This window comes from Agelaius phoeniceus, chromosome 28, assembly GCF_051311805.1.
Source record: "Agelaius phoeniceus isolate bAgePho1 chromosome 28, bAgePho1.hap1, whole genome shotgun sequence".
Lineage (NCBI taxonomy): Eukaryota > Metazoa > Chordata > Aves > Passeriformes > Icteridae > Agelaius > Agelaius phoeniceus.
This window is the reverse complement of record NC_135292.1, coordinates 5327515-5355402: the sequence shown is the minus strand read 5'-3', so window position 1 is coordinate 5355402 and position 27888 is coordinate 5327515. Positions and strand designations below refer to the sequence as shown.

General features: G+C 50.6%; 1 protein-coding gene and 1 pseudogene across 1 annotated transcript in view; one reads left to right on the top strand and one right to left on the bottom strand.

The window, feature by feature from the left end:
- LOC143696047 (uncharacterized) overlaps nucleotides 1-27888 on the bottom strand; it is a 343050-nt gene that overhangs the window by 100956 nt on the left and 214206 nt on the right. The window lies entirely within an intron of this gene.
- LOC143696102 (uncharacterized) lies at nucleotides 8175-9583 on the top strand (annotated as a pseudogene).

Sequence of the window (27888 nt, the reverse complement as noted above, 5' to 3'; positions counted from 1 at the left end):
CGCTGCTGCCCATCCCCGTGAAATCTGTCCACCACGGAAAGTGGGAACAGGAAGAGGAGCAGCACAAGCCCAGCCAGGACTGCTCTGTGCGCCATGGTCTGCAGGAGGAGAGAGACAAGGCTTTCACTGGGGCTGCCAAGGGAGCTTGTGGGCGCTGAAGTGAGGCCCGGAGGCGCAGGGATGTGAGGGCAGAAGCAGAGAGCCCCGGGCAGCTGGCAGGCAGCAGGGCCTGTGCCAGTGGGCCAGCAGCAGCAGCCCCGTGCCCCGGCCAAGGCGCCGGCCCCAGGGGCTGGCCCTGGGTGCAGGGGGACAATGCAGGCCCGGGTGCGGCGCTTGTGGCCCGGCCCTGGCCCGGCCCAGCCCCGCCACGTGCGCACTCACCGCTTGCCCAGGCTGTGCTGGGCCAGCGTTACCTGCGGGGGCCTTTTCCAGCTGCCCCCATTGTGACACGCTGCCCCTGGTGTCACAGGGGCCAGAGGCATCACAGCCGGGCCAGCCCTGCCCTTGGTGCCCAGCCCAGCTCAGGGGCTCCCAGTGGGCCCAGCAATGAAAGCCCCGGCAGGCAGCAAGTGCAGCCCCTCTGGGAGGGGATGGGCCCCAGGGGCTCCCTCCACAAAGCAGGCAGAAGTTGCCAGACATGTTATGGAAGAGAAAAGAATATAACTGATAATCTTGAATATGATACATAATATCAACTATGAGAGCACCAGAGTTGCTTCTGTGATGGCGCTGGTTTTTCTCTCTTTCTCTGTGGAGTAGGTGAGGGTGGCTCAGTTTTCCTGCCTGAGTCTTCCGAGATGCAGCCCATCCAAGAGCTCTGTGAAACCTTCCCATTGTCGGACATCACTGAGATGGAACAGTAGCCAGGCCACCTCCAGGCTCCTCTAGATCAAGAAGCAGCACACGGCTGGTTCTGGCAGAGAATTTCAGCTGTTTTGTACAAGAGTGGCACAAATTGGCCACTCGTGCTGTAGCGGAACAGCTGAGCAAGGGGCAGGAATCTCAGGTCCGAGCGCATTCATGCGCTCCAGCTGGCAGGGCCCCAGCGCCCGCCCTGTGCCCTCGCTCACGGACGGACAGGCTGGGCCCTGCTCGCTGCCCTCACGGGGGCACTCCTGGCCCCAGCGCTCTCCAAGGCCTTCTCCAGGGGCGCCTTCCTGCGGCCTTTCCGTGCCTGCACCAGGCCCAGCAGAGCCCTGCAGAGGGGCTGTGGGCCAGGGCCTGCAGGGCCAGCGCCAGGGCCAATGGCTTCTTCCCCCTACCACAGGGCAGGCCGAGCTGGGCTCTGGGGAAGGAAGCCTTGGCTGTGAGGGCTGTGAGGCCCTGGCACAGGGTGCTCAGAGCAGCTGCGGCTGCCCCGTCCCTGCAAGTGTTCCAGTCCAGGCTGGATGGGCCTTGGAGCAGCCTGGCCCAGCCAGAGGTGTCCCAGCCCATGGCACAGGGGTAGAACTGGATGGCCTTGGAGGCCACTGTGGACACTCACAGACACAGTGTTTGTTCAAGCACTGCCTTTGTTGGAACTCTGCACTGACTGCAGCTCTAGAGGGAACAGAATGCCACAAGAAATGAGGGCGGGCAGTGTCCTTTTGAAAATCTATCATATACTTTAAACATCCTCAGGAACAAATCACAATAATAGTCATCCTTACCTTAGGAATTTTTTTCTGGAGCGTTCTAAAAGATATATGAACTAATAGAATGACAATGGTGTTTGGACATTGTAGAGTGTGAAAAGTTACTTAGTGTGACAAAGATTCAACACATATCAATTCTGGTTCATTGCCATAATTCGCAGTAATTGTTACAATTAATGATAATTACTATGTAGTAAGTAGAATGTAGAATCATTCTAAGAGAATTAGTAGTTGTCTCTTATATAATTCCTATGTTTATGTACTAAAATGTACAATTTTTATACTATACAATGAAATTCTTTATAGATAAAAAAATAACCTATCTAAATTATTTCTAAACTAAGTATGAAGTTAAATCAATATCCACCTAATGCGTGCCTCGGCCACGTTTCGGGGTATCCCCGTCCGGCTGTGGCTGCTCCGGATAGCACAGTCCTGTCCAGCACAGCCTGCCTGGACTCCCAGGCAGCTTCCAGCTGCAGGCTACCTTAGCAAGCTCAGCTCATGGGGGATATCAGCTCTTTAGTGATTATCAGCCCATTTGGTTTTGCAGCTCTTTGGCTTGCTAAGTGCCTTGGGCAGATGCAGGGAGAGAGAGGAGAAGGCTGTGTGAGGTTCCACAGAGATGTCTTTCTTTGGCTCTTCTGCAAAGGTTTTCAGGGACAGCCTCTTCTGCCAATCTGGGCAGAAGTAAAGGTTTTTACAGCATTCAGGGGTTTTAGAAATTGTTCAGTAGTAAGGGTTGAGGCGAAAGCGACCTATAGTCATAGAGAGAGATAAGCAGGGGCCCAAAGGCGGAAGAGGGGCATCTTAGGCCCAGCCATCATGACTCGGCATTTCCTGCCTTAGGCTGCTGAACGCCAGGGAGGCCTTGCAGGCCCTGCCCCATCCATCCATCTGGCCCAATCCTGCTTCAAATGCCTCCATCCTCGAGCAAATGCAAAGGCTCTGTATGGAAAAGGGTTCAAATAGATACAGTTAACACGGATAAAGTAAGAGAGAGGGCAGAGGGGCAGGGTGTGTCAGGAGCCCGGAGCCTGTGCCCCGGCGCAGGGCTGTGCTGGGCAGCAAGCGCAGCTCTGTGCGCTGGCTGCTCACAAAGATGTGCGGCTCGCCTTGGCCAGGCCAGAGAGCATCCCGCTCACCTTGCTGTTCATTCAAATCAGCCTGGCCATTTTCTTCTTGATCATCTTCATGGTTCTCCACATCTCCTTCAAGTCTTTGCATGTCCTCTTGAAGCGAAGCCTTCTCTGCTCCATTTCCATCCTGCGCCTTCTGGCCTCTCCTTCAGCTCTCTGGGCCGCTGCTCTCTGCTTCATGGCCGCCCTTCTGGGCCTGAGGCAGAGGAAGAAAGGCAGGAAGAGCAGCTCAGCAGCAGCCCAGTAGGGCCCCTGCTGCACGGCTGCCCAGAGCAGGGGTCCCCAGGCAGGCTCGGGTGGCTCTGGGGTAGCCTGCTCCAGGCCCTCTTTGCCCAGCTCTGCATCCTCATCCCAACTGATCACCACGGGCCGTGGGAAGTGGAAGAGGAGCAGCACCAGCAGGGCAGGGACTGATTTGGACACCATGGTCTGCAGGAGGAGAGAGACAATTTGTGTTGCTTTGCACAAGAGTTGCAAACCCGTGTGTTATTAGGGAATGGCCGCTCCTGCTGTGCCAGAGCGCTCAAGCAGGGGTGAGAATCTGGTGTCAAAGTGCATTCATGTGCTCCATTGTCATGGTTTGACACTGGCACAATGCCAGTGCCCTCATGAAGATACCCTCTCCCTGGTAGCTGCTGTGAGATATGACCAGGAATAAGCAAAGCATGCTCCTACTTAGGGAAGAAAGAAAACAAAACTTTATTAACTACACTACAACTACAGATAAAAAGGAACACACACACAGGGAAAATGAAAACCTTACAAATACATTTCCTCCTCCCCCCACCAAATTTCCAATACAATACATCTATTCCCCAAATCACCAACTCTTAGTCCGGCACCACCTTTTAGACAATCAATCCTCAGTTCATCAAGAGGAGAGGAGTCCTTCTTGTACCATTGGCTTCCCCTGGAAACACAGCTGAAGCCTCGTGTGTTTCCATGTCACTCGTGGCACCGCCCAGAGTACATCTGCCGTCGTGACCTCTTCCTTTCATGTCCAGCGCTCTCACCACTGAACACGGACCAGAGCTGCTCCTAGGGTTGTCTTTTTAAGGATGCTTTGTCCCGATCCAAAAAGGGCACAGTCTCTCCTTTGGGACACCTGTCCCCCCCATATTTCACCCCCTGGGGCCGAGGGGCACCAACACTGAACCCTCTTGGTCCTGAGGCATTGCCTCCCCCTGGATGCAGTCTCTGTGTCACAAGGAACATGGTTCTGTCCATGGCTGTACAAAAAGAGTCCAGCAAAAGCCACTCCATCATCTCTTCCCACTAAGATTCTTCTCTATTCTTCCAACATCTCTCACTTGCCCAGACCTCTCTCACACTTGCCCATTTCCTTCTTCATCTTCCACTCTATGTCTCTTCTAGGAAAGGTCAATGTTCTGTAAAGTTCTCATTGTCCAAAAAGGGGTTAAAAGCTCCTACAAGCGGCCGGCTGCACCCCCCCTTCTTCTCCGTCCCAGCCGTGCTGCCGGCACAGGCCCATGTTTATCAAGGTTCAAGGTCACAGTCTCAGGCACCGGCTCTCTCTCTCTCTCTCTGTCTCCCGGGGGGCTGCCCGATGGCTCCTGGTGTCTCTCTCTCTCTCTTCCACCCTTCCAGCCCCGGGCTCAGGCCTACCTCTCCCGGCCACATGGCTTTTCCCCTCCGCCCGCCCAGCCAGCAGCTGGGCCGGGGCAGAGACCCGAACTCTTTCCCGCCGGAAACCCAAGAGGGCCCTCCCAGGGGAGAGCTCTGCTTTTAACCCCGTGTTCTCAGAGGCGTGTCCATATCCCAATGGCCAGGTTAAATGCCAATATTAAAGCCTGAATATCCATTGGCCAAAAACACAGCATCCCAAAAAACACATTTCCTGTCAAACCACCACAGGGCTTTTGGGGGGAGATTTATTGAAAATTTAGTGAGTTTTTTAAAATTTTGGTGAGTTCCACTGGGATGTTTGAAGATTCCCTGGGGTTTTTTAGGGTTTTCTTGTAATTTTTGGGGATTTGTGGGGTTTTAGTGGAATTTTAGGGGGGCTTTGGGGCATTCCCTGGGTGTGGGGAAGGGCTGAGAGGCACCAAAATCTCCTTAAAAGCCCCAAAAGTCCCAATAAAACCCACTAAATCCTTTGAAATCTCTCAAAATCCCATTAAAACACTCTAGAATCCCAATAAAAGCCCATAAAATTCTTTGGAATGCCAAAAATCCCAAAACTCCTGATTAAACTCCGCAAATCCCCCAAAGATGTCCCCAAATCTAGAAAAAGTCCCACAAAATCTCCCCCAAGATGCAAAGAAATCCTGGCAACACCCAAAACCCCCCAAATACCACCAAAAATCCCCAAAACCCCAAATCCTCAATGAATCCCTCTGAATGCCACCACAATTCCAAAAAAATGCCGCAAAATCTCCTAAAAATCCCAATAAAACCCCAGGAATTTCTGAGAATCACAAAAAATCCCAACAACATCCCAGTAAAATCCCCAAAATTCAAAAAGAGCCACAAGAAATTTCAATAAACCCCCAAACTCCCCCAGAAAAACTCCCCCTCAAAATGCCAAGAAAATCCCCCAAAATCCAAACCCCCAAAATCCACAAAACCAGCCACTCCCAGTCAATCCCAGTGTGATTCCAGTCGCTCTCAATGAGATCCCAGTGTAACCCAGCATGGACACAGCTGCTCTCACTGGGATCCCAGTGTGATCCCAGTTGCTCCCAGCATAATTCCAGCTGTTCCCAGTTCCTCCCATGATGATCCCAGTTGGCCCAAGAATAGTCCCAGTCCCTCCCAGCAGGGTCCCAGTCGTGCCCAGTTGCCTCCAGGGTAGATTCAGTTTCCCCCAGCATCGTCCCAGTTGCTCCCAGCATGATCCCAGCTGTTCCCAGTGTGGTTCCAGTGCCCCCAGGATGGTTAGAGACACTCCCAGTATGTTTCAGTTACCTCAGAATGATCCCAGTCTTTCCCAGTTCCTCCCAGTTTCCTCTAGCATCATCCCAGTTTCCATCTGTTGCTCAAAGGGTGGCCCCAGTTGCTCCCAGGATGATCCCAGTTGCCCCAGTTGTAGTCTCAGTCCTCTCAGCATGGTTCCAGAACCTTCCAGCCGATCCCAGTTGCTCCCAGTGGGTCACATTTTCCTCCCAACATGGGCCCAGTAGCTCCCAGTAAGCCCCAGTCAGGTTCCATTCACACCCAGTATAATGCCAGTATGAGTGTAGCCACTCCCAGTATGATCCCAGTCCCTTGCAGTCTAATCCCAGTTGCTCCCAGTCACTCCCAGTCTGATGCCAGTGCCCCCAGTGGGATCCCAGTTGCTCCCAGCATGGGCCCAGCTGTTCCCAGTGTGCTTCCATCACTCCCCTATGGTTACAGACACTCCCAGGATGGTCCCAGTTGGACCCAGTTGCCCCTGCTCTAGTCCCAGTCCCTCCCCAGATGATTCCAGTCCCTCCCAGCATGGTCCCACTCACTCCCAGTTGCCCCCAGTGTGGTCCCAGTTCTCCCCAGCATGATCCCAGTTGTTTCCAGTGTGGTTCCAGTCCCCCCAGTATGGTTCCAGACACTCCCAGTATATCCCAGTTGCCCCCAGCATGTCTGCAGTCATTTCCAGGCACTGCCAGTGGCCCCAGTAAGGTGTCAGTTATCCCAGTATGATCCCCCAGTCATGCCCAGTATATCCCAGTTGCCTCCAGCATGCATCCAGTCCTTCCCAGTTCCTCCAGTTTGCTTGCAGCATCATCCCAGTTTCCCTCAGCTGCTCCCAGTAGGCCAAAGTGTGATCCCAGTAAGCTGCAGTTTGATCCCAGTCACATGCCAGCCCTTCCAGTGTGGTCCCAGTAAAATCCCAGTTGCTTCCAATCTCTCCCAGTATGGTCCCAGCTGCCTCCAGCGTGGTTCCAGTTGCTCCCTAGATCAGCCCAGTCAGTCCCAGTATGATGCCATTTGCTGCCAGCGTGCTCCCAGTTGCTCCCAGTCAGGCCCAGTCTGGGGGATGATGTGCAGGGTGTGCTCCCAGTCCCTCTCAGATCCTCCCAGTATTAGTCCAGTCCCTCCCAGTATGATCCAAATAGGAGCCCAGTGTGCTCCCAGTCCCTGCCAGTATGAACCAGTTTTGCTCTACATGGTTCCAGTTGCTCTCTTTCACCTTCACTTTTGTTCCAGTCACTCCCAGTATCCCCCAGTGTAGCCCAGTTCCCTCCAGCATCTTTCCAGTTCCTTCCAGTATGATCCCATTTGCTCCCAAGCACTCCCAGTCAGCCTCAGTGTAGTGGCACTCACTGCCAGAATGATCCCAGTCAGCTCCAGCATGATCCCAGTTCACGCCAGTATAAGCGCCACAGTTTCCAATCACCCAGTTCCTCCCAGTTGCTCCTACCATGATCCCAGTTGCTCACAGCTACTCCCAGTCACCCTCAGCATAATCCCAGTCACCCTCTGTACGATCCCAGTGCAGCCCAGTCCCTGGCAGTGCTGCCACTGCTGGGATCCCCCAGGCCTGTGTGCGTTCCCCCCTGGCGCATGTGCCGAGAGGAGCCCCAAGGGCTGGCAGTGGCCAGGCAGGGTCCCCAGCAAGGCCCAGTTTGGATGTGCAGCCCCCAGTTTGCCCAGTTTGCCTCTCCTTTGGCCTGGGCCGGGTTCCCCCCGCCCGCAGCGGCTGGGAGCAGCCGAGAGCCCCGCGCTGCCCATGCCGACCTGGCCCGGCTCCATGGCCGCTGCTGCCGCGGGCTGCGAGGGCTGCGGGAACGGGGCACCGAGGGTGTGGCTGCTGCTGGGGGAGGAGGAGGAGGGAGGGAAGGGCAGGGATGGAGGGGGAGGAGGAGGCGGGGTAAGGGGGGAGGAGGAGGGGGAGGAATGGAAGGGGCGGGATGGAAAAGGAGATGGGGGTGGGGATAAGACAGGGGAGGAGGAGGAGGGGGGATGGAAGAGGAGGTGTGGGAGGAGAAAGAGCAGTGAAGGAGGCGGGGTTAGGGCGGAGGAGGAGAGGGAGGTGGAGATAAGACAGAAGAAGAGCAGACAAAGAAGAAGAGGAAGAGGAGGGACAAAGGCGGATCAAGACTGAGCTGAGGGAGCCACGCGGTCTCGAGCCCTGCCTGAATTCGCAGCCCCCACCTGTGGGATCATCGCCCCCCCCATGGCACAGGTGAGCTGGGAGGGGGAGCCCGGCCCGGATATCCCGGGGGGTCCCTGGGTTGGGTTTTTGGGGGGATGTTTGGAGAATGAAGAAGTCCAAGGCTGAGCGGAAAAGGCCCCTCGGGGGGACATCGGGGGGTGGCGGTGGCGGCTGCCGGCAGAGGCAGCCTGGAGGAGCAGAGCCCTGTGTCCCCCAGGAGGCCAAAGTGGGGAGGCCAGAGAGGGGGGAGCGCCGCCATTGGCGGGAGCCTCAAGAGCCTGGAGAGGGGCAGGGGGGACTCCTTGGAGCCGCTGCAGCGCAGAGCAGAGAATGAGGGGAGAAGGGAGCCCGGGAGCCCAAAGAGCCCCGGCATCCCGAAATGGGGAGAGCCAAGAGGGGGCAGTGCGTCCCCAGAGACGGCCTGGGGGGATCTGGTTGCCCTTGCCTGTGGCACGGAGGCAAATCCCATGCTGTCCTTGTCCTTCCTCGCCCAGAGCAGGAGCTGAGCATGGAGAGCAGGGAGGACAAATGCCCGCGGCAGAACCTGGTGGCAGAGGCCGTTTTGAGCGGCTCCACGGCGCAGGAAGCCAACGGGGAGGAAAAGGCCCGGAGATGCTGCACGAGGAGGGGCTGCAAACGCAGATGGCGGGGATGTGAGGGGGAAAGAGGCAGCCTGGGCCGGGAAGGCGGCCGGAGATGGAGCCAGAGCTCAGAGCTGGTGCTCCATGAGCAGCTCCATGATGGGGAGAAGCCCCACACGTGCGTGGAGTGTGGGAAGAGCTTCAGGTAGAGCTCCACCCTGATCGTGCACCAGAGGATCCACACTGGGGAACGGCCCTAGGAGTGTGGGGAGTGTGGGAAGAGTTTCAGGGGGAGCTCTGACCTGATCAAGCACCAAAGGATTCACACGGGGGAGAAGCCCTATGAGTGTGAAGAATGTGGGAGAAGCTTCAGCTGCAGCTCCAGCCTGATCAGCCACCAAATGATCCACACTGGGGAGAGGCCCTACGAGTGTTCTGAGTGTGGGAAGGGGTTTCAGACCAGCTCCCATCTTCTCCGGCACTATCGGATTCACACAGAGGAGAGGCCATTCCGCTGCCCAGACTGTGGGAAGGGATTCAAGCACAACTCCACCCTCGTCACCCACCGGCGCATCCACACAGGGGAGAGGCCCTACGAGTGTCCCCAGTGTGGGAAGAGCTTCTCCAGGAGCTCTCACTTGACCCGACACCAACGGAGGCACCGGTAAGGGAAGCCCTGCGAGTGCCCCGAGTGCGGGAAGAGCTTCGTGCGCTGCTGCAGCTCCATCCCCCACTGGAGGAGGCACTTTGGGCACAGCCCTGGTCACTCTCATTCCCTGTGATCCATGTTGGGGACACGCCTGGCTGCTTGTCCTTTGGTTTGGCCTGAATTTTTTTCTCTTTTCCATGTGTTTCCACTCCAAAAGCCAAGAGGGATGGATCTGTCACCTCAAAACCACTCAAATCCCTCTGAAAATAACTGAATTTTAACCCAAAAAGGCTCAATCCTACCTCAAATTCCTTGTTCCCTCCTCAAAAAAACTCAATACCAGGCCAAACTCACTCCATTCCACACCCACCAGGGTGAGATGGGGTTGGAAGGAGATTGGGAGAAGTGGGATCCCAATTTGGAGCAATGGGATGAGGATTGTGTAGGATGTATTTGATAGCAAATAAAACTTTCAGAGTTACTGATTTCTGTCCCGTTCATTTTCAGTCAGTTCTGTTTGCAGAGTGCCACCTTCTCAGCTGATTCAATTCCTATAAAAATCCCATTTTTAAATCATCTAACCCAAACAATCCAAAAACCAATATTGAAATAAAACCACCCACACACAATTAATTTTTTAAAAATAATTTTAATTTTTCAAGAGTACTTAAGGATGTTATTCAAGTTTAATTGTTTGGTTGAAATGTTTGAGAAATTATACTGATGTTTGGTTTTGTGTTTAGTATATTTGTAATATGAATTGTTTAACTAAGAGGTGTTAGATTGCTTGTTAGTTTCTTTAGATTTTTTTTTCTAAAGTACATTAGTCATCGAGTTAAAATTTTCAAAAGGTATTTCCTGATATATAATTTGTTTATTTATATACATTGGTAATATTATAGTAATAGTTATTGTTGGTTTGAGTTGAATCATAGTTGGAGCATTGTAAAGAAGAGTTGAGATTTTTTAAATTATAATTTATTTAATTTCAATTATTATTTCTTTGTTTATAATTTTATTGCAATTTGTTGAGGGGATAGGAAGGAAGTTCAAGGGCAGGAACATTTTTTCCTTGCTGGGAACTGGAATTCCAGACCCTGGGAGTGTGTGCAGGACCCCACAGACTGGGATCAAATATGGGCTGGGATCAAATACGGACTGGGATCAAAGATGGACTGGGATCAAATATGGACTGGGATCACCTGGACTGGGATCACATGGATGGGGATCGTGTGGATCAGAACCCTCCAGACCAGGATAGCCTGAAGTGGGATCAAATATGGACTGGGACTGTATGGACTGGGATCCCAGGGACTGGGACCATATGGATCAGGACCACACAGACTGGGATCAAATATGGGCTGGGACTGTTTTTTAAAGTAGCTTTGTTCTATAGTTTTTATTTCTGTTGTTAATTAAGCTCAGTGAAATAGCTGCTTGTGTTAAACTGCCTGCTTGGGTGGGATAACATCCAATGCACACTGGGTGAGGACACCTGTACAGATCTGCCAACTATCAGCACTCCCCGTCTGAAGGCAGAGTGCACCAAGGCCCAAAAACTGGAGGCGATAAAGAGAATGGACTAAAACCACAGCCAAGGAATCTGCATGCTCTAAAAAGGCAGATCCAGGGCAGAGCCATGCTAAACAGTTCTTGGAAGATGTAAACTGGGTGCATCTTGGCACTCAGCCAGGAGCACCCTGTTACCTTCAGGGATCCCCTGAAATACCTTTCCCCTTACATCAGCCTGGTGCATATTCACAGACCCTCATGCACAGCAACTGGGAAGGGTTTAACACTTTACTGGGTATATTAGCGTTCAGAAACACATAATCACCAGAATGATTATATGCAGGTGCTTTTATTGAAGAGCTCTGGGTGTCAGGGGTACCAACCCAAATCTGACTCCGACATGGGTTTGGGATGAACATGTTTTTATATTCTATTGTTATATAACTTTCATGTTAATGATTAAACTTCAATTGTTCTATTGTATACATAGATTTCAGCCAAGCATGGGCTCCTTGTGGCCCCCCTCAAACTTCTAACATAGTTTCTCATGATTCTTCTTATGATTAAACAATAATTATATTTAATTACTAAACAATCATCACATCTAACAATTATATAATTTATCATGTTCTGCTTACGCAGGTGCGATTTCACATGATCTGGCAAGCACAAAGCCTAACATTTTCAGAGTCTATTTTTGACATTTTTCCAGGGCCCCACTATCATTCTCCCCCCTTTGAAAGCATTTTCACTTCACTATAGGTGTAAATGTTTTCACTTGATACAGGCCTTTATTTCTCAATTTATTCTTGACGTTCTTCAAGTCCATGGTTGATGTAAACGTTGTCGTGGATGCTGTCACACACTGGAGAACCAGAAGATGGTGGGCGTGGATCTCGTGTCAGTGCCTTTATTATCTTCTGGTTCCAGGATGTTTTCTTCTGTATCTCTCCTTTTAAGATGCTGTGAACTAACCAAATTGCTAAGAATACAATTAGTAAGATTATCACACTCTCAATGATAGATTTAATCCATGAACTCACATTCCACCCTAACCCTTTAAAGATTTTGCCTAGCCAGGTCGTAGTCAAATCCTTTTGCTCTTCTTGTGCTTCATGCTCTCTTTGTTTCAACTGATTGATGTCATATTCTACATCTGCAGTTACATTTGGGATGTGAACGCAGCAGTGACCAACCCGTCCCTTTAAAAATCCACATACTCCATGCTCTTTCAGGAGTAACAAATCTAAGGCTAATCGATTTTGTAAAGTCATTTTTGTGGTGGCTTGTAATTGTACGTTTAATTCTTTAAAGCCTTCCCGGGTGACTCTTGCCAGTCTATCTACCTGACCTGTAAGTTTGTACAGCATCTTCTACTCTGATAGTTTGCTGTAGGACCAAGCAAAGACTCTCGGGCCCACCCAAATTTCACTCCACCAGAGGGTTCTTGCCAAGTGTCATCTGGATTTTCATTGTCTAGAACTTCTCGTCTTGCTCTTATCTGCACAAGTTCATGTTTTCCATTAAATGGGGACTTTTTCCAAATTGGACATGAGGTTGGGAGGCCTAAAGTAATTTCCTTTACTTTCCCATCTACAGGCAGATGTGTTGTCCAGGTGCCATCGCTTGCTGCCCATACAAATTGTCCTGGACCTCAGACTGTACTCCTGGTACATCCTACAACTGCTTTATAATTCCCTCTGCCTTGTTTATGTTTGATCCCTCTGCAAGCACAGCCAGTGTTTAGGGCTATTGCCAGGGGTGGCATCTGCTCTATCTCTGCATCATCAGAAGTGCAGTCATAAGTTTTATTACATGCCCACCAACTTACTTTGTCTGCCCTCGTTCTGCTACTGGTGGCAGTGTTTGTTACTGCTGGATCTGTTTCATTCTCGGGGCCTTCCCACTTAATGCACCAAGGGGTGTTTGACATACATTGGAATCTTTGAAGGATACTCACAGACCACGCACTGTCCCAAGGCTCTGCCTGATCTTTCTGATCCTTGGCCTCACACTTCCATACCAGAGTGGTTTCTGTAACATTTTCTGTAATCTTTTTATAGTGTGGCAAATAGCATTGCCATTGTGTGATGCCTCCTGATTCTCCCATAGGGGTTCCTAGTGTGCCAGCACTTAGAATACAGTCTTTCTGGCCCATGGGTTTCATCCATGTTCCTCTTTTCTCCCAAGTTTCCTTGACTACTTGCCTCGACTCGGGTACCTGTTTGCATGCAATTGTTTTGTTCTTTTGTATTTCAGGTAGTTTTGATGTTGTGATTCCCCAATTTACTGGATCTCCTGCTGCCCTTTGGTATTGGTATACAGGCAGTTATTCTACAGGTGTTTTGCATTTTGGCAAAGTCTTTGACTAATCCAATCATTACATTCTTAGCCCAAACTGCATTAGAAACCTTTATCCCCTGTGTTTCTGCTTGTACCTCTCTCTTCATTCTAGAATGAAAAGTGTTTAGTTGATCTTTTTGCATTCCACATCCCAAAGACATTAATGACCATTGGCACAATTACTGATAGCATTCTCAAAGTAATTACACACATCTTATCTGCAGCCTTGTTGGTTCCACAGTTTACACAGTCCGTGATCCAGGATGGATTTTCTTCACTCGGGTGTAGTGAATCCAGGGGTCCACGCCGGCTACTTTGGCTGCTGTAAAGGTGGTCAGCAGTACCTGGTGGGGCCCACTCCACTTTTCTTTCAGTGGTTCTTCGTTCCAGTTCTTGATGTACACCTCGTCTCCTGGATGTATGTTATGAACTGGGCTCTCGAGAGTCAGCGGTCTATTCCACACGAGGATGCTCCGGAGCCGAGCTAAAGTTTTCCCGAGAGACAGAACATAATTATACACTTCCTGCTTTCCTGTGACGTGCACATTAGGGTTAGGCTCAGGAGATTCATATGGTTTCCCATGCAATATCTCATAAGGGCTGACTGACATCCCACTCCTAGGCTTTATCCGAATCCTCAACAGTGCTATTGGCAAAGCCTGGGGCCACTGCAATGTGGCTTCTTGGCATATTTTACTGATTTGCCTCTTTAGTGTCTGATTCATCCTCTCTACCTGTCCACTTGACTGGGGTCTCCACGGGGTGTGGAGTTCCCAAGTTATCCCCAGCAATCTACTTACCTCTCTTACTACTGTAGCTATGAAATGGGGCCCCCTATCTGATGATACCCTAGGGGTACCCCGAACCTGGGAATAATCTCCTGTAGTAACCACTTTACTGTTTCCTTTGCTTGGTTGGTGCGACAGGGAAGGGCTTCTGGCCACCCAGAGAATGTGTCAACCCCCACCAACAGGTATTTGTATCCTCGAGTTCTTGGCAAGTCTACAAAATCTACCTGCCAGTAGTCTCCTGGCTCTATTCCTATCCGAATTCTTCCTAGCTGTGCCTGCCGCCAGCCACTGGGTTGTTTTTCAAGCAGATATCACATTTTGACATTACTGATTTTGCATTGTTAACATCCGTACCAAAATTTAACTCTGCTTTAGCAATTTTACCAATGCCTTTGCTCCCCAGTGACATTCGTTATGTTTAATTTGTAGAACTTCTCTCATTATCAAGGGGGTACCACTATCTGTCCTTGTGCAGTCACATACCATCCCTCTGAATTCTTTTGTGCATTTAGCAAACGTGCCAGTCTCTCATCTTCTACTGAATATTTTGGTTCTGGAGGCAAATTGAATTGGGATACATTAAGCTTTAAAGGTATCAATGCCATTGTTGTTTGCACCTCTCGAGCAACCTGTTGGGCTGCCCAGTCTGCCTTTCGATTTCCCTCACAGATTTTGGAGTTTCCTGATTGCTGTGTTTTACAGTGTATGATTGCCACTTGTTCAGGTTTTTGTACTGCCTTTATCAATTGCAGGACTGCATCCTGATGTTTAATGTGCATACCCAGAGAAGGACAATAGTCCTCTTTCTTTCCACAGTGCTCTGTGTACATGCACCACTCCAAAAGCATATTTTGAGTCAGTCCAGATATTTATCCTTTTCCCTTCACTTAATTCTAGTGTCCTGGTTAAAGCAACCAGTTCTGCCTTCTGGGCAGATGTATTTGGTGGTAATGCCTTTGCCTCCACTGCTGTACTGACTGTTGTTACCGCATACCCAGCGTATCTGGTTCCGTTTTCCACGAAGCTGCTCCCATCTGTAAACAGCTCCCACTCTGGCTGCTCTAGTGGGACGTCTTTCAGGTCTTCTCTTGCTGAGTAGGTGTACTCTATTACCTCCACACAGTCATGCTCTAATGGGCCTTCTTCAGTTGTGGTACCTAGGAACAAAGCTGGATTCAAAAGGTTGGTTGTTTTTAATGTGACATCATCCTGCTCAGTCAGGACTACCTGGAATTTCATCATCCTGCTTGGCGATAGCCAATGGCCCCCTTCTGCTCTAAGACAGTGGTTACCATGTGTGGTACATTGACATCTATGTGCCTTCCCATCGTGAGCTTCCTGGCTTCTTGTATCAGCATCACAGTGGCTGCGACTGCCCGCAGACATGGAGGCCACCCGGCACTTATGCTGTCAAGTTGTTTGGAAAAGTAGCCCAGCGGCCTTTTCCAGCTTCCCAGACCTTGGGTCAGGACTCCGAGTGCTAGGCGCAGCCTTTCATGGACAAACAGCTGAAAATCTTTAGACAGATCAGGTAACCCTAATGCTGGAGCAGTTGTCAGTGCTTCCTTTAATTTTAGGAAGGCTTCTTTCTGTGGCTTGCCCCAGGTGAATGGCTGCATCTTCTGAGCTTCACACAGGGGTTTCGCAATCAGTCCATAGTCCATGATCCACAGGCGACACCATCCTGCCATCCCGAGGAAGACTCGCAGCTCATGTAGGTTCTGGGGCTCTGGAATAGCACAAATAGCTTGGATACAGTTAGTGCCTAGTTTTCATTGCCCTTGTGAAATTTCACATCCCAGGTAGATCACAGTCTGTTGGGCAATTTGTGCCTTTCCTCTGGATACTTTATAACCTCCCATTCCCAGGGAATTTAAAATCTCAATGGTTACCTTTATACAGGTTGCCTTTTCTTCTGTAGCTGTTAGTATATCATCAACATACTGCAACAACAGGTATTGGTCTCTTGGTCCTTGCCCACTCTCGGTGCAAATCTCCAGCTCCTTTGCCAGTTGGTTTCCAAATAGGGTCGGCGAGTTCTTATATCGTGTCCAGGTGAGCTGGGTCTTTCTCCCGTTCCCTGGGTTTTCCACTCATAGGCAAACAGTTTCCTACTTTTTTTGTCAAGGAGGATGCAGAAAAAGGCATCTTTTACATCAATTACACTAAACCACTTGTATATCTCTTTTATAGATGTTAGCAATGTGTAAGGATTTGTTACCACTGGATAAATGTCCTTTGTTATTGTATTTATTGCTCTCAAATCCTGCACTAATCTATATTCACCATTTGGCTTCTTTACTGGAAATATTGTGTATGAAATTCTGATTCACATTCTTCTAAAATTTGGTATTTCAAGAATTTGTCAAAAATCTTTACTTATTCCTTGCCGTGCTTCTGGTTTTACGGAATAGTGTTTGACTTGTAGAGCCCTCGCCCCTTCTTTTAACTCTACATGCACTGGTTGTGGCAATTTAGATTTCCCTGGTATATCTGTCTCCCATACAGAGGGAATCACTGCATCTCCTACCTCCCTAGGGATAGAGGGAACAGGTTTTTCTTTGATCATTAATATCTGTCCCATCTTTGATTCAGATATTTTCATTATAAGCTCCCCATTTTCAAAGGTTATTACCGCATCAAGTTTCTCTAGCAAATCTCTCTCTAAAAGCGGAATTGGACACTCAGGTACGTATAGGAATTTGTGTGTTATAACTTTGTTCCCAAAACACAAATTTGGGGTTGCAAGAATGGCCGTTTTTCCTCTTTCCCTGTAGCGCCGACTATTGCTGTTTCCTTGTCCCCAATTTGTCCTTGCAGATCATTCAATACCGAGTAAGTAGCTACTGTATCCTATTAGAAATTTGACCTCTTTATGTCCTAATTGTTTATTTATAACAGGTTCCTTAACTTGTTCTACTGGCTCTGTGTCTAGTCAGCTGGTATACTCCCCCAAAACCATCCCCTTGGTAACCTGCTGGCACTGATTGCCCTGGTGAAACTGGTTGTTCAAGTCTGGACATTGTCTCTTCCTGCCGAACTTCATATAGTTTAGACCAATTTATACTTTTGGGCACAGCATTCTGAACTCCTATTTGGATCCACTCTTGATATTTCCGTAGTCTCCCCATATCGCAAAATAAATTAGGGTCCCAATTTGGATCCTCAATTGGGAAATTCTCATCTCAATTCCCTGTTACGAGTCCTCTCTTGCCCTTTCTTTGTCTGCCTTAAGTACCATCTGTTTCTCAGTAGAATCCATCAAGGTATCTAATATTAATATATTAGATATATTAATATACTATATATAGATATATATTAGATATATTATTATACTATATATAATTATATATATAATATATTAATATACATATTATTGTATGTCATCCCAGTCAGGATTTTGAGGTTTTTATAACCATTTTTAATACTCATGCCATTTTATCAGGATTTTCTCTATGAATTCTGGCTGATTGTTTCCAAATAACTAAATCTGCAGGAGAGAAAGGCACTTTTATAAATACTGGCCCTTCCACTCCTACACTTTGTTGCAAGGGGGCAATTACAGTCCGTTTTTGTCTGCCTATGTCTTTTCTATCCATAACTGGGGCAAGGTTAGACCGACTCCTGGTTCTGTGGGCTACCCCATCGTTGATTCTCTCTCTCTCCTTCCTGCCACAGTTAGGTTTTGCTCATCTTCCGAGGAAGAGGGATCAGGTGACGATGGGAGAGGAGAATAAAGAGGGAAGGGTGTACTAGATGAGACAGGTTCAGGATTAGGTGGGGTAGGAGCAGGCAGTGGGATAGGGACAGATGGAACAGGTGGGATAGGGTTAGGTTCTCTTGTTCCTATTGGAGCTACCTGTAAATCAATATCTGTATAATTTTCCCTACTCAGGCTTTCTTTCAACGCCAAGTGGTCCAAACAACGTTCCTCACAAACCCCACACTTATTGCTTGCAGATGTTTTAACCATCATTAATCCACATTCATCCTGCCATTCTGGCTTTCCCCGTAAATAGAAAAACAAATCAACATACGGAACCTCATCCCATTTTCCTTCTTGTTTACACAATGACATTAACTGCGAAATAGTGTTATATTGCAGAGTCCCGTATTTTGGCCATTTTTCACCATTCTCCAAGGCATATCCTGGCCACCATGTATTACAACAATCAATCAACTTAGCTTTACGTTATTCTTCCCCAAAATTACCCTGTTTCCAATGTGCTAGTAAGCACCCCAAAGGAGAACTTTAGGAGTGTTGCTGCCCAAAATCCCTTTAAGTTTCTCCATTCCAAATATACCACAAATTGCCAAACCCGCAACGCTCTCGCGATTGTCTTATGGAACGGCGCCTGGGCTTGTACCAGCAGGAATTCCTTTAGCCCAACCAAGCGTAGCTTTCGCTGCGTCTCATTGGCAGGCACCCAAACCAAAGTAAAAAGCACCTTACCTTTCTCCCGGGGACGTGGCGAGCGGCAGAAGCGGTCGCGGCCGATCGAGCTCCCCGAGAATCCCTCGGTGCCGGCTGGAGCGCGGTCGAGTCGCGAAACTCGCTCAGCAGCACCCGCAGGGTCCCATCCGGGGTCGCCAAAATGTTAGCATTCAGAAACACATAATCACATCAGCGATTATATGCGGTGCTTTTTATTCAAGAACTCTGGGAATCGGGGTAGTTTCCACCCAAATCTGATTCCGACCATACATTTGAGGTGAACGTGTTTTATCCTCTATCATTACATAACTTTCATGTAATTATTAAACCTATATTGTTCTATTGTATACACAGATTTCAGCTAAACATAGCCCCCTTTAAATTTCCAACAGAGTTTCTCACAATTCTTCTTATGGTTATGTAATAATTATATTTAATTACTAAACAATCACCACATCTAACAATTATATCTTTTATCATACTGCTTAGGCAGGTGCAGTGACCTGAGAAAACACAAAGCCCAATATTTTCAAAGACTATTTTTAACATTTTCCAGGGCTCCACTATCACTTTTATTTCTTGTGGGAAAAAACCCTCCATCTCAACCAGGCACTCATGGCCAAAACTGGATAGCTCCCAGACAAAAGCTGCCAGGAGTGACAAGTCTGGCTGGCCTTGGCTTCCTGAGGGCAGGCCCTCATCTGCCTCTGAAACACTGGGGCTGGGTGCTTTCCTTCCTTATAAAAAGAGCTCTTCTTCCTGTCCAGGCACCCACAGCCAAAACTGAGATTGCACCTCCAAAATGCCCAATGTCCAAGGAAAGCCCCTAGACAAAAGGTGCCAGGAGAGACAGGGCTGGCTGGCTTGGCCTGAGGGTGGCCACCTCTCATCTTCTTCCTAAACACTTGGACTTTGTGCTTTACTTTCCTATGGGCAAAAACACCCATCTTGACCATGGCCAAAACTGGGATTCCACCTCCAAAACTCTGTACATCCAAGGATTGCTCCCAGGTGAAAGCTGCCAGGACAGACAGGTCTGGCTGCCCTTGGCTCCTGGGGGTGCCTCTCCCCTGCTGTCCAAACACTGGGGCTGGGTGCTTTCCTTCCTATGGAAAAGAACCGTCCTTCTTATCCATGCAGAAACGGCCGAAATTGGATTTCAACCTCCCAAATTCCCAATATCCAAGGGTTGCTTTCAGACAAAAGCTGCCAGGACAGAGAGGTCTGGCTGGCCTTGGCCTCTGATGGCCGCCTTTCATCTGCCCCTGAGACACCACCGGTGTTCTGTGCTTTCCTTCCTATGGAAAAGAACCATCCTTCTCCTCCAGTGTCCATGTCTGAAATTGGGATTCCACCTCTGAAATTCTCAATATCCAAGGGTTGTTCCCAGGCAAAATCTGCCAGTACCGTCAAGGCTGGCTGGCCTTGGCCTCTGGTGGCTGCGCCTGCAACAGTGGGGCTGGGTTCTTTCCTTCCCATGGAGATCCCTGGGACACTGTGGGGACCTCATGGAACCAAGGGGATCATTGTGGCCCCACTGGAGCCCATGGAACCAAGGGGATCATTGTGGCACCACTGGAGCCCAGGGAACCAAGGGGATCATTGGGGCACCACTGGAGCCCAGGGAACCAAGGGGCCATGGTGACACAGAGGGGCTCCATGGACCCAGAGACCATTGTGGCTCTGTGGGGTCTGATGGAACCATGGAGACCATTCCAACCTTCAGGGCCTGGTGTCACCAAGGGGGCATTATGACACCTCAGGGCCCCATGGAAGCAAGGGACCATTGGGACCCTGTGGGACCCCATGGAACCCAGGGAACATGGAACAGCTCTGGCTGGCTTGGCCTCCCAGGGGCCACCTGACAGCTCTGACTGATCTTGGGGTGTCAAGGGCTGCCTCTCATCAGCTCCTGGAGCACTGGGGCTCTCTGCTTTCCTTGCTATGGAAAAGAGCTGTCTGACTTTTCAGATGCCCATTGCCAAAACGGGTACTCTGCCTAAAATATTTTCCTCTATGCAAGGGTATCTCACAAAACAAAACCTGCCAGCTCTGGCTGGCCTTGGCCTCTGGTGGTCACCTCTCATCTGTCCCTGAAACAGAGGGGCTCTGTTCCTTCATTCCTATGGAAAAGAACCGGCCTTCTTGTCCAGGGACCATGGCCAAAATTAGAATTTGGCCTCCCAAATTCTGTATATCCAAGGATTGCTCCCAGATAAAAGTAGCCAGGACAGACAGGTCGGGCTGGCCCTGTCCTCTGGTGATTTCTTTAGACCCTGAATTGAATGTTTTCATTTGGAAACACCTTGGAGAGGGCCCAGAGATGTCCCAAGGAGGAGGGGTTTGGAGGCCTTGGGCCCATGAGCACTGTATAGGGACAAAGGAGCTCTGTGCTCAGTGGGGTGGAGCCTGAGGACAGTGGAGCAGAGCCATGAGAGTGTTTAAAGAGCAATTTCAGGGATGGTGGATCCTTTTGACATAGTGGAAAACAGCCAGAGAGAGAAAGAATTAATGCCAAGGGCAGCTGGGGAGGCCCAGAGTGGCTGCAGGAGAAAGGAATTTCCCGGGCAGGGCAGGGCTGTGGTGCAGCACGTCCCCAGCAGGAGCCTGGAGCAGCCCCAGGCTTTGTGTGGGCAGGCAGGGGCAGGCAGGAGGCAGAGCTGTCAGCAAAGGAAGGGCCCAGCCAGGTGGGGCAGCCGGGGGATGCCGAGAGCCTGCAGGGACAGAGGCCAGGGCAGGGACACCGTGGGACAGCCTGGGCTGCACAGGGCACAGGGATGGGCAGCAGCTGCAAGACAGCCCTGACAGAGCCAACCTGGGCAGCGCTTTGGCCATGGCTGCTGGCCCTGGGCCTGAGCCAGGAGGGGACAAGTGACCCTTGCAGGCCTGGGGCCTCATTGCCTCCTTGTCCCTGCTCAGCAGCCTGGCAGGGGCCGCCCCACGCCCCTGCCCTTGGCATTGCCCATCCCCACATGCCAGTGCCCATCCCGGGAAGAGCCCTGAGCAAGGAGGGAGGGACAGGATCTGCCTGGCCAGGCCCTGGGGCTCAGGCCTTGGCCCTTTGCATTCCTGAAACAAATCCAGGTTTGCTCAGCACCAGAGACACCTTTGCCTTGTTTGTCCCCAGCTGCCATCAGTGCCTCCAGTGTTCTGCTCTCCCTGGAACCCGGGGACACTTTCTCAGTGCTGTCCCTCACAGGGATCTCTTTAAAGTACAAGAAACTTCAGTATTTCAATCTCACTGTGAGCTCTTGAGAAGTCTTTGAACCCACTCTGAGGGACTGGGTGTGATGCAAAGAGCAGCAAAGGCCCAGAGGGTGATTAAAGTCCTTGTGCTGTGTCTGTGCTGCTGAGCTGGGCCGGGCTCCTGGCCCAGAGGCAGCTCCTGGCAAGGGCAGCAGAGCTGCAGAGAGACAGCTCTGGCCAGGAGCAGCTCCAGTGCACAGCCCAGCAGGGCTGGGGCACTGCCAGGGCCCCTCAGGGACACGAGCAGGGCACAGACAGAGCTCACAGGGGCTCAGCACTGGCCAGGGCTGTGGGATGTCCCCGCGGGGGCTGTGTCACAGCAGCACCTCTGGGGCTGTGTCCCAGAGCCACAGAGCAGCTGGGATGGCAGCAAGGGGCTGTGGGACAGCACAGAGTGGGCTCGGTGACAGCACTGAGGGGGTTGTGACAGCACAGAGCTAGCTGTGACATCACAGAAGGCGGCTCTGTGACATCACAATGTGGGTTGTGACACAGAGTCACAGAGCAGCTGTGTGATGCCACAGAGAAGGCTGTGACATCACAGGGTGACTGTGACATCACAAATGTGCTGTGTGACATCACATAGCAGCTGAATGACATCATATGGAGGTTGTGTGACATAACAGAGTGTGTGACATCACAGGGGCTGTGTGACATCACATGGGTTCCGTTACATCACAGGGGCAGTGTGACATCACAGGGGCTGTGTGACATCACAAGGGGCAGTGTGACATCACAGGGGCAGTGTGACATCACAGGGACTGTGTGACTTCACAGGCAGCATTGTGACATCACGGGGGTTGTGTGACATCCCGGGGGCTGTATGAGGTCCCTGGGGAGGTCACTCTGCCCCGGCCCCCTCACAGCTCCCCCCAGAGCAGTCCAACCCTGCTCGTGCACAGCGGGGTCCCCTGTCCCCCCGGGTCCCCCGGCCCCGCAGCCTCCCCCAGAGGATGTTCCACGAGATCGACCCCAGAGCCTGACACGGGGACGGGGGGCCGGGGCCCTGGGGGTGGCACAGGGGGACAGGGACCCCCCCGGCAGCGTCCCCGTGTCCCCAGGGCCAGAGCCTGGGCTAGGGCTCCTTCACCCTGTTATAGATAAATATCATAATATTGGCTTTTTGCAAATATTAAAATGGATTTTATATGTGTGGTGTTAAAATAACTTGGTTCTAAAGATGTAGTTTTATTTCTGTTGATAATTGAGCTTAGACATAGTAGTGAAATAGCTGATAGAAGTGTGCTTGTGTTAAACTGCCTGCTTGGATGGGATAACATCCAATGCACCCAGGATGAGGACACCTGTACAGATCTGCCAACTCTCAGCACTCCGTCTGAAGGCAGAGTGCACCAAGGCCCAAAACCTGGAGGTGATAAAGAGAAGGAGCCAAAACCACAGCCAAGAAACACACATGCTCTGAAAAGGCAGACCCAGGGAGGGGCCATGTAAAATCATTCCTGGAATATGTAAAGTAGTTTATGGATATGCATGAGGCTCTATGAATATGCACCAGGCTGATGTAAGGGGAAAGGTATTTCAGGGGATCCCTGAAGGTAACAGGGTGCTCCTGGCTGAGTGCCAAGTTGCACCCGGCCGTAATAACCTTTGCTCCATGGTCCTGGTCTCCCATTGTCCCTTATTAAACTTTGTACATTTTCACAGGAGAGTGAACGTGTTTTTCACAAATGGAATCTCAAGGAAACAAGGGTCAGTTGTTAAGCCAAGGCTCTGCTTTGACCAAGTGGGGCCTCATGGGACACAGGTGCCACTGGGACATTGCCAGGTCTGCTAGGAACAAGGCTCCATTATTGCACAGTGTTACAGATGAGTAATGTCATAGTTGGGTCTCACAGTGAGGAGATAGATCCTATGTGTGTGTTAAGATGTGTAGTGATGTTATTGTCATCTGTCCCCCATAGTCCTCTTTCCCCTGCCCTTGTAATGGCCTTGGTGGTTGGGGCATTTGGGGAGGGCAGGTTTGTCACTGGAAGGCAGGCATGGCAACACCTGCTCTCCAGTCAGGGTGCAAGAAAGCATTCTCCACCAATGGACGGCCACAAAGAGTTCCCTGACAGACTTTGGGTGGGGCTAGGATTACCTGATGCAACACCAAAAGCCTAAAAGGAGGAGCAGCCAATTTGTGAAGGAGCCATGTGGCTGATAGGCACGGGGTGGGGAAGGGCTCCCAGTGCTGTGATTTCTCCTGTTTCAGTCCTTTGTTGTCATTTTTTTCAAGGTTGAATCAACCTTAAAAATTTTAAAAGTAGCGGTCATTTCTCACACACAGCAAGGCCTCAGGGCGCCCAGGAGAGCGGCGTGACAATGACATCTTGGGGAACCAAGTGTCACCTGCAAACACAACGGGGCCTCATGGAAGCCAGGGGCCACTTGGATATTGCCAGGGCAGGTGGAACTCAGTGTCCATTGTGACACAGCACAGCCTCGTGGAACTCAGCAGAGCATTGGGACAGCCTGGAATCTCATGGAGCCAAGGCTCTGCTTTGGCAAAGTGGGGCCCACAGGACACAGGTGCCACTGGGACATTGCCAGCTCTTGTGGAACCCAGTGTCCACTGTGACCCAGCAGAACCTCATGGAAACACGGGGGCCACTGTGACGCAATGGAATCTCATGGAAGCAAGTGTCAGTTGTGAACGCAGCAGGGCCTCACAGAACCCAGGGGCAACGGGGACCGTGCTGTGGCTCGTGGGAGCAAGGGGCCATTGTGACCCAGCGGGGCCTCCTGGAACCCAGGAGAACATTGTGGGCCCATGGATCCTCATAGAAGCACGGCCCCATTGTGACAAAGTGCAGCATCACAATGGTCTCCTGGGTTCCATGAGTCCTCACTGTGTTTAGAATTGACACTTGGTTCCCCAAGATTCCATGGCTCCATCCCTCTGCTCTCCTGTGATTTGAGGCTGTGCTGTGTCACAATGGACACTTGCTTCCTCCAAGGCTGGAGATGTCCCAGTGGCACTGGGCTTCCATGAGGCCGCGCTTTGTCACAATGGGGCCTTGCTTCCATGAGATTCCATTGTCCCACAATGGTCTCCTGGGTGCCACAAGGCCTGCCTTTGTCACAGTGGAACCTTGCTTGCACCAGCCCTGGCAATGTCCCAGTGGCACAGGGGTTCCATGAGACCCTGCCGTGTCACAATGGGCCCTTGGTTCCATCAGGTTCCATTGTGTCACAGGGCTCTCCTAGGTCCCATGAGGCCTTGGTCTGCCACAGTGGTGTCTTGTTCCTACTAGGCCTGACAATGTCCCAGTGGCACCTGTGTCCCATGAGGCCCCACTTGATCAAAGCAGAGCCTTGCTCCCATGAGATTCCCCTGTGTCACAATGTTCTGCTTGGTTTCATGGGAACCTGATGTGTTGACAATTGATCCTTGGATCCTAGAGATTCCATTGCATCACGGCTGTGTCCTTGGTTCCATGAGGCCCAGCTTTGTCACAACTGGACCTTGGTTCCATGAGATTCCATTGTATCACAGCAGTGTCCTTGGTTCCATGAGGCCCTGCTGGGTCACAGTGGAGCCTTTGTGCCATTCGTTTCCATGGTGCCACAATGGTCTCCAGCATTCCATGAGGCCACGCAGCAAAAGAGTGGACCCTTGAATCCATGAGTTCCCATTCCATCAGGATGATCTGTTGCATTCCATGAGGCCCTGCTGTGTCACTAAGGAGCCTTTGTTCCATGAGATCCCACCACGGTGTCACCATGGTCTCCAGTGCTCCATGAGGCTGAGCCGTGAAACTCTGGGCTCTTGGTTCCATGAGATCCCACCACGGTGTCACCATGGTCTCCTGGGTGCTGTAACAATTCACACTTGGTTCCATGAGATCCCACCACGGTGTCACCATGGTCTCCTGGGTCCCATGAGGCCCCTCTCTGTGTCACAGTGTTTGCCTTGGTTTCCTGAGAAGCTGATGTGTTGACAGCTGAACCTTGGTTCCTTGAGATTCCATTGCATCCCAGCGGTTTCCTTGGTTTCATAAAGCCCAGGTTTGTCACATGGGAGCCGTGGTTTCAGGATATTCCATGGTGCCACAATGGTCTCACCACTCTCTGAGGCTGCACCGTCAAACAGTGGACACCTGGTTCCATGAGATTCCGTGGGGTAACAGTCAATTCTTTTGCTTCTTTTCTGCCAAGGTCGGGATGAAATCCCAAGACAGCATTTCTTGTTTGGACTCAGGTGTTCATTAACTCTTGTCTCTAGAACAGTCTCACAAGCTGTGAGTTCTGCAGCACTTCGCTAACAAGGTAAAAATGGAGCCCTGTCTCTCTCTCTGCAAGGTCTTTTGAGGATAAACTGTCCAATTAAGAAATGACACCTAAATTATTTTTCCTTTTAACCCAATAACCAATCATCCGTGCCCAACATAAGGGACGAGGAGGAGGAGAAGAAGAAGGAGGAGGAGAAGAAGAAGGAGAAGGAGAAGGAGAAGGAGAAGGAGAAGGAGAAGGAGAAGGAGAAGGAGAAGGAGAAGGAGAAGGAGAAGGAGAAGGAGAAGGAGAAGGAGAAGGAGAAGGAGAAGGAGAAGGAGAAGGAGAAGGAGAAGAAGGATCAGCCTCCACCCTAAAACCTCCATCTTGCTTTATCTATATTACTATATTCTAAAACCTTAAACTCCGAGTTGTCCACCATGTGATATTACACCCTTCTATTCAAACTCCACACCCATAATCCCAGTTCCATCATTCCATTTTGGAAGCCTTCTCCACAGCTTCAGGTCAAATGCAGTGTTCTCTTGGGGGTCAGTGTCTGTCAGCTCAGAAAGGCCAAAATTCTCAGCGGCCCGGGTTCCAACAGGTAACAGTGTTCTCCTGTGTTCCAGTAGGTTCCATTGGGCCCGGCTCTGTCACCATGGACACCTGGTTCCATGGATTCTATTGGGTAACAATGTTCTCCAGTGTCACCATGGACACCTGGTTCCATGGATTCTATTGGGTAACAATGTTCTCCAGTGTCACCATGGACACCTGGTTCCATGGATTCCATGGGGTGACAATGTTCTCCAGTGTCACAATGGACACCTGGTTCCATGGATTCCATGGGGTGACAATGTTCTCCAGTGTTCCATCAGGCCCGGCTCTGTCCCCATGGACACTCGGTTCCATGGGCAGTGTCCGTGTCCCAGTGGCACCTGTGTTCCATGGCACCCCTGTCTGACCAGGGACAGTTTGTTCCAGGACATTCCATGGAGTCCCAGCGGTCACTTGGGTTCCATGCAGGTGCCTGGACAGCGGGAGCTCAGCCCAAATACCCTGGGGGTCCCTGGGCTGGTGTTTTTTGGGGGGAACCTTTGGATCTTGCAGGGCTCCAAAGCTGAGCCGCGGATGCCCCTTGGGACTGAGTGGAGCAGCATGGAAGCCAGGAGACCCTGATGGAGCCAGGAGACCCTGATGGAGACCAGGAGACCCTGATGGAAGCCAGGAGAGCCTGATGGGAGCCAGGAGACCCTGATGGAACCAGGAGACCCTGATGGAGCCAAGGCTGCAGCGGGACACAGAGGGACCTCACGGGAGCCAGGAGAGCGTTGTGAGGCTGTGGAACAATGTGGCACCGAGGTTTCACTGGGGCTTGGCAGAAGCTCCTGGAGACAAGGAAGCGCTGGCAGCCTCCGGAATCAGCGTCTGCAGGAGGATTTTCTGCTCCCTCCTGGGATGCTGGTGGACAATAAAGCCTGAGGCAGCCTCCCAAGGGTCCGGCTGTGCCACCAGCGGGGGCCACATCTGGGGGGATGCCCGGCCAGCCCTGGCCCTGCTGCTCCTCCTGGCCGGGCCTGGAGCTGCTGGGAGCCCGGGCTGGGGGAATCCTCAGGGCTGTGCAAGGAAAGGTTCAGCACAAGCAGCCCTGGAGCGAGATGTGCAGTGTGAAACACGCCAATCACTTGATTTTGAAATTGTAAAAGTTCATTAGTAATAAAATGGTTATAAAAATAGCAATGCAATTAGAGTAATAATAATTTGGACAATTTGAATTAGGACAATATGAGACAATAGAGAGAAAGGGTTATGGAGGTCCGGGTACCTTTTTCTGGAGTCCGAAAAAGGACACCCGTTAACAAAGGATTAACCCTTAAAAACAACAGTCTGTTGCATATTCATACACTTCATCCATGATGCATAAATTCCATTCAAACACAGGATTCTGTCTGGGCAGTGCCACCTTCTTCCTCTGAATCCTAACAGCGCCTTTGAGGTGGGAAGAAGTTCATTCCTTCTGATAAGAGGGCAAGAAATTCTTTTTTTCTGAAAGATTTAGGTGTCCTGTGGCTGCTATCTCAGTGCGAGTCCTTTCTTTAAAACAAGAATCCTACATAGCATCGTTTCTATTTTAACAATTTTTATAACCTAAAACTATATTTAACACACTACTTAAGAGAATTAATACAGCATTGCTTTCTAACACCAGACAAATAATATTTATTTTAATATTTGCGAAAAGCCA